The sequence below is a fragment of the Sciurus vulgaris genome (assembly GCF_902686455.1).
Source record: "Sciurus vulgaris genome assembly, chromosome: 6".
Taxonomy (NCBI): domain Eukaryota; kingdom Metazoa; phylum Chordata; class Mammalia; order Rodentia; family Sciuridae; genus Sciurus; species Sciurus vulgaris.
The window spans coordinates 121774704-121781583 of record NC_136466.1 but is presented as its reverse complement, the minus strand read 5'-3'; the positions used below and the strand labels follow the sequence as shown (position 1 = coordinate 121781583).

Below are 6880 nucleotides of genomic sequence, written 5' to 3'. Positions count from 1 at the left end.
TACCTTGTGCTGACAAGATGCCCCTTCTCCTTGGGAAACCTTGCCACTCCTTTCTAAGAAAGTGCTCCTTCTATATTTGCTCATGGCTCTCCTCTTTTCCCCCTACTGAGAGCACTTAGCACCACGGGTGTGCCCCTCCTGGCAGGGATCATGTACTCATCTCCAGTCTCCAGGGTGCTAGGTTGAGGGACAAGGATAATCAGTGGTGGGCAAGGGTGGGCCTGAAGGGCAGCTGTCCAAGGGTAGCTGAACATGACTGAAATAACTGGGAACTGTTGTTGTTCTCATTAAAATAGACTGCTCAAGGAGAAGTAACCAAATATTCCTGCTGGTGTAGACCCAGAACTGCTGAATATTTTTGCAACCTCATCTCACTGTTACAGCCAATAAGAGTTGGACAACTGACAAAAAGTGGCTGAATGCTGCACACAGGAGCACTTGACTCCTGCAAGACTGCAAGGTGCTCGTAATTTGGGGACTCCATCCAAACAGACCAACGTACTCAAGTGCCCCACCTCCCACATTGACCAAAGTGATGTTTCACTATATGAGTTGAACAGAATTGCACTTGGGATGACAGAACACCAGGACGAAGAGATCTAGGTTTACAATCACTGAAGAAGAGCTGGTCGCTCTTCTGGTCTATTCATGTCAGGACTGCTACCCAAGAACATTCTCAGAAGGTTACTATATGTTTGGGCTTCTTTGTTACAGAAATTTTGCCTGCACTGATACAGATGGATGGCACCATGCCTCCCAGGCAAACTCATCAGGATGAGAGAAGATGTGTTCTTCATCTCTGGCCCAAACGTCTCCTGCAAGGAAAGCTCTGTGCAGAAAGGCAAGCAGGTAGAGCTCTACCTGACCATTCCATGCATGCACCTAGCAATCCATACAATTAGCTCCAAAGTTGAGGTTTCTCCTTACCTCCACCTAGGAAACAAACAAAACAAATGAAAAAGAAAACAGGCAATGTCATAGCAGGAAGCACTTCCTCCCCTTGAGAATTCAGAATTTGGGAGACCACCATCAATAATATCAGAGAATTAACAAGGAGATTCTCTTGAGGGAAATGCAAAAAAGGCAAGCACTTGGTTTTGGGCTCCGAATGATGAATGGAGGGAGAGCCAGTGTCTTCTTCGCAGGCTTTTGCTACCTTCTCACTAACACAACTACTGCAGTTGCTTCAAGGAGCCCCCACCTTCCAAGAAGCGTGCTTCCCAAGAGCCTGCAAAGTAGACATCACAGATCCCATTCTCTAAATGGGAAAGTGGAGGCTCAGAGGTTGAGTGATTTATTTAAAGTGCAGCATAAGCAAGCAAAGAAGCCAGCAGGAGATAAGAGTTTGTCTAACTCCCCAGTCAATTTTCAGTTCCCCAGATAACACAGAGCCTAAATAAACCTACATCAACACCATATGGTATCAGCAAAACAGGGGGATGTTGGGCATTTGTACTAAAATGGGCTATAAAGGAAAGATAGTTTGTACGTGTGAGTAGTCAGAGAACAAACTATCCTTTTGATAATTCTCATCATTTTTAGTTCAGTAACGCAGGATGACGTGAGTTTTGAGGGACTGGGCAACTTTGCTACCTTCCATCCATTCCTGTTATTTTTTAAAATACAAACTACAAAAAAAAAAATTCACAATCATTATGAATGTCTTATAGGTGACAACTTAATTAAGGATGCTTAGAATTCTGGCTTATTAAAAATACTTTTTGACTACAAAGTTTGAGATCCCTTTAAAGGACTTTCCTTGAATTTTGAAATGAAAATACATTCTGTGCTCTTTTGGGATAAGCTGTTTCAGAGTTTTATTCAATGCCAATATGAAACTTAGATTTAGTAAAACTACATTGCAAACCTGTTAACATATAACAGCCATGAACTAATCCAATGAACAGTCCCCTGCACACAGCGCTGTATCCCACTAGGCTGCCATAAGGGGCAAATACAATTTGTCTATAGAATTAGGCTTCGCAGTTAGAGTCCTTGCTTTGGGTGTGTGATATCCTGTGGACTACAAGCAGATTTAGTGTCCCCAAACAGATGGGCTTTCCCTTTATGGGCCACTCTTAAGTTTTCTCAGCAAACCACAGCTGTGCTAATGTCCCTTTGTGTAAAGAATTGTTTAAGTTGAACCACTTCCTTTTACCTGATGTGTATTCAGAGTTTTGAGCTGGAGACAATTGGGATATGGCAACATCTGCAGAAAAAGAAGATTCCCTTCTTTGTGCTCTTTAGTACTGGCTGTGACAGGCAGGAGAAGCTTCTTTGGAGATCAGTGAGGGTCCTTAGTTACAAACAACAAACCATGCTAGCTAGTTGAACCAGTTCAGTAAGGAATTTGTGGTGTCTAAAGGAATTTCTAGAAGGCCATGGAATCAAGCTAGGAAGGTTTGTAGATAGAAAAAGTACCCAGGCTACACTGCTAGACTGCACCCTGGGGCAGATGTGGCAACTCTCCCAGTCAACAAGGACTGAGATACCATGACCAGAACCTCTCACTCTGCTGCCTCTGAGAGCTGGGTGAGTATTGGACTCCCTGATCTGAATGCATTCCTCTTAGTATCGCTTTTTTTTTTTTTTTCATGAAATTTTCTTCCAAAATAAAATCTATAGCAGATCTGGACTCATGACAGTGACACCTGAGAAAGCAACTGTCTAACCTCTACCTTGGGAAAGAGGAAGGTCTCTCAAACACTGAAAGGATGTTCAAAAGGTAAGTGGTGATCTACATCAAGTATGCCCAGTGCAACTACTTTTTGGTCGGCCAACATTTTTCTATATAAAAATCCTAAACAACAACTACAATAACAAGAACAAAATGCTTCTACCTAACATTGTGTAATTATTCCTTGCACAAATAAGAGGTGTGCTTACCCTCTCTTCTAAAGGAGGACAAGGTGGAGCCTCCTTGATTTCCACCCAGTGGAAGGCTCACCTTCTTCAGTTCAGTCACAGTCCCATCTTGAAGTTCTGTGACCCAGGCACTAACCTGTACCTGCTCATACAGCCTAAATAAATGGGAGGGAAGCAGGAAAAGAAGAAAAAGGAAGAACATTCAGTGTGGGTGTAGGAATAAAAATGAGCGTCTGTTCTGACATTTCTACAAGTGGCCATATGGACGCAGATGGTTTTTATGACATCTTTCCTCCACAACTGTGCCATGCTCTTTTTGTCTTCAGAACCAGCATGACCCAAGGCAGTGACTTTTACAACACTCATTCATGGAGGATGGTACCTCTTTGTGGTCTTTCTGCTGTGTGGTTGCTGTAGTCTCCCATTGAGTTCTATTACCATACATCGCAATTCATAAAGGTACCCAGAAGAGTCTCCTTAGTTCCTGAAATCCTCCTGGTATAAAATAGTAGAACCATCTCTATTTTTCGTGATTAATCAGAAACAATTGACTCAGCCGACACTGAAAACCCCTTTATTGCCTGATTTTCCAGTGATGTGAGGAATTCAAAACAGTCTCTTCTTAGCAAGAAGGAACCTTATTTCCAGTTCAGGGGAAATATTCCCTGTTCATGGTACAACATTCTTCCCTTGGGAACTAAGAACTTTAAGTTGCCAGTGCCCAGAAGTGCAGAGATCAAAAGCAAGACTATTACAGTAGCATCAGTAGGTGCGATGTTGAGAAGTATCCCTCCTACTTCTACTCTTCAGTTCTGAATCCCATGCACTGCAGTTATAGAATGAAAATGAGTACCATAAATGTATCATGGTTCAGAGAATGCGCCACACCTTACATAGACCACCCAGACTTACAAGGCGTTGCTGTCTGTCTGACACCATTGCTGGGAGTTCAATAGATGTTTTCACCATCCTGTAAGTCCTGTTGCTTCTTTTTTTAAAAAGGATTAATTTTTAAATTTATTTGTTCTAATTATTTGTACATGACAGTAGAATGCATTTATACATAAATGGAATATAATGTTTCATTTTTCTGATTGTACATATTGTAGGATCACAGGGGTCAAGCAGTCATATATATACATGAAGTAATAATGTCTGTTTCACTCTACTGTCCTTCCTACCCCAATACCCCTTCCCCACCCTTCACTGCCCTCTACCTAATATAAAGTAACTCCATTCTTCCCCATCCCTACTCCCTATTGTAAATTAGCATCCACATATCAGACAAAACATTTGGCCTTTGGTTTTTTGGGTTTGACTTATTTCACTTAGCATGATATTCTCTAACTCCATCCATTTATCAGCACTGTTGCTTCTTGATGGTGGACTAGGTGATAGGGTCAATGGAAATTCAGAATTCTTTGAATTGCAGGAAGTTTTGTATATCCTCCACTTGAAGTCTCAAGGTCTCTTTCTTCCCTATTAGTCATGCCCTAACTCTGATGGACTGGATAAGGCTATGATTTCAATTGACACTATAATTCGGCAGCTCATCAGGATCAAGCTCAGGCTTTATCTCTGTATGTGAAAGGGATAGTTTAATGTCAGACGAGGAGGTCCCTTTTTTCTCTTATTCTCATGGCCTGAGAGCGAATTTAAGCTCTCCAATGCAGTTAGAAGTAACCTTGAAAAATCAGCTTCTCTCATATTGTTTGAATTCCTCTGAATACTCAATCCCTCAGGTCTCCCATTGATAGGATGACAATCCCAGGTAACCCCAGGGAAACATTTAAAATACTGTACTGATGTCCAGTCTTGAATGCTAGCCATTTTTTTCATTGTCTTCTTACCCAAAAGAATAGAAAACCACTACTTGGGGCCCATTTCTTTATGGATTTGTGACTTCAATCTCCTCCTGAGATCAAATTCTTATTGGTCAAGGTGTTCTTAGCAGCAAACTACAAAGCCCATTTTTAGCTAATATCTTCAGATGTATAATGTATTAACCATATGGAAGCAGCTCACAGAGAGCCAGAAAAATCGATATAAAAGATGCGGAACCATAAACAATGTCTAAATGACACTCCAAACCTACTCCAGGAGGAGACCCTCCTTTTGCTGCTGCTGGCATAGCATTGTAGCTCACTTGGCTGTTATGGGGTCAAGACACCTCCACTAGGAACTTTGTCACACTTCTTCTGAAAGGTGGCTACTTCTCTACCACTGTCCCCACCAGAAAGCCTATTTAATATTTCTTTCTTCACATCACTCTCTTCTAAATCTCATAAAAGTGTGCTTGATTCTAGGTCCTGATCCAATAGCCATGCTCTTGCTTGTAGAAGAAGCTAGGAACAGAATTTTCAACTTTAATTTAGAGAATGGCAGATTCACAAGCGGAGGAAGTATCTTAAAATATAAAAGATATTCAAGGCATGAACAATGTCCATTCCACGTGGGGCTATCTCCCAGTTTTAATTGTAAAGAAACTTTGATTTTGAAAGATCTTTTATGTCAAGTTGCCAGTATAAGTGAAATAATAGAATCAGATGAATCTGGGATATCATCTGATTGAACCTCCACCCCCACATCTGGAAGGCATAGAAGTATTTATTCCTATTGCACATGTGAGGCAAATTAATCCTGAGGAAGTCAAGACCTGTACACTGATACCCAGATTCCCACTGTGATGTTACTGCACATTTTTTAACCTTAATTTTATTTATTATTTCTATGTGGTGCTGAGGTTCAAACCCAGTGCTTGGCACATGCTAGGCAGGTGCTCTACCACTGAGCCACAACCCCAGTCCCTGTTACTGCACTTTTATTTGGATCTTTGACATTCTTGAGTGATTGATCATGTTTTTCCAGTCTTGGAAGTATCGAATAATCTTGCTTATAATTTTTGAAAAATGTTGGGTACAAGCCCTCACTTAAGGAGGAAAAACTAGATAGAGAAAATGTATGCTTAAAAAACCCATGGGAATCTTATACAATGCAATAAGAAAAGGGTTCTTGTGGGAACCTTCTGTTATGGACTAAACATCTATTCCCCTTATTTTTAGGTAATAGTATTTTGATTTCACTGGGGATGGGGGGTTCTGCTCACATCAGTCCATCAGTCCCTCTTAGCCTTCATCCATGGATGAATACACAATGCAGCATGAACCATCCAGAATATTCATCCTTATGCTTTGGGGTAGACACCCAACCCAAGCTAGTGCATTAAAACTCAGGCTTTGGTTGAGATACTTGGTGGAGGAGCTCCTGGATCTGAAGTGGCAGGATGTATGCCCAGAGTTAATGTAGGGTCACTGTGCAGAAAGAGTTGGCCAGGAATATACTCAACACAAGGAAAGGCAGAACTGGGAGGCAGAGAGTATGGGTACTGACATATTTTAGCCCCTGGATTCAGTCCAGCCCACTGCATGAATTTCAACTGCTTGAACCCTCTTTTATCTTTTTTGTGTTTGAATTCCATTACTTTTTGTCAAGTTTCTCATGTTTGCAACTGGAGGAGTCTCACCTGAAATGTCTAAGTAGACTTGAGCCTCGGATGTGGCTACCGTGGTGATCTTTGGGTGAGTCATTCAGCTCCTAACATGAGTCATGGGAAACTGAGGTCCTTAGAGATCATCTAGTCCAATCCCCTCCACTCTGGGGCTGTTAAAAAAAACAGACAAGAAGTAAGTCATTCTCACTCTCAGGTGTATCACCGTTGTATCAACTAAGTTTACATTCCACACAAAGAGTCACCATGCTTCTTTATTGAAGTAATAAAGTCAGGATGTTTCACATCCAGATGTATGGGCTGTTTTGAAAAAACTCCTTTAAATCCTTGGAATTTCAATCCCAGAATAAGAACAAACTATAAGAACTAGTGATCTTTCAAAAAATAAAATCATATTCCTTTTTAAAAAAGTATTACCAACAAGGTGGGGTCTTCTAATCTATACAGTTCCTTGAACATCTCAGAAACAAGGTTATAGACAAAGCCCAAAGTTCATTTTGTAATGCA

At 41.1% G+C, this 6880-nt stretch overlaps 1 long non-coding RNA gene across 1 annotated transcript; it reads right to left on the bottom strand.

Moving 5' to 3' along the window:
- Positions 1-657: 657 nt before the first annotated feature.
- LOC306664018 lies at positions 658-6526 on the bottom strand. The gene is made up of 3 exons (XR_013764613.1): positions 6389-6526; positions 2887-3020; positions 658-933 (listed from the first exon to the last, which is right to left on the bottom strand). It is a non-coding gene; the product is annotated as an uncharacterized lncRNA (long non-coding RNA).
- Between the last annotated feature and the right edge of the window lie 354 nt (positions 6527-6880).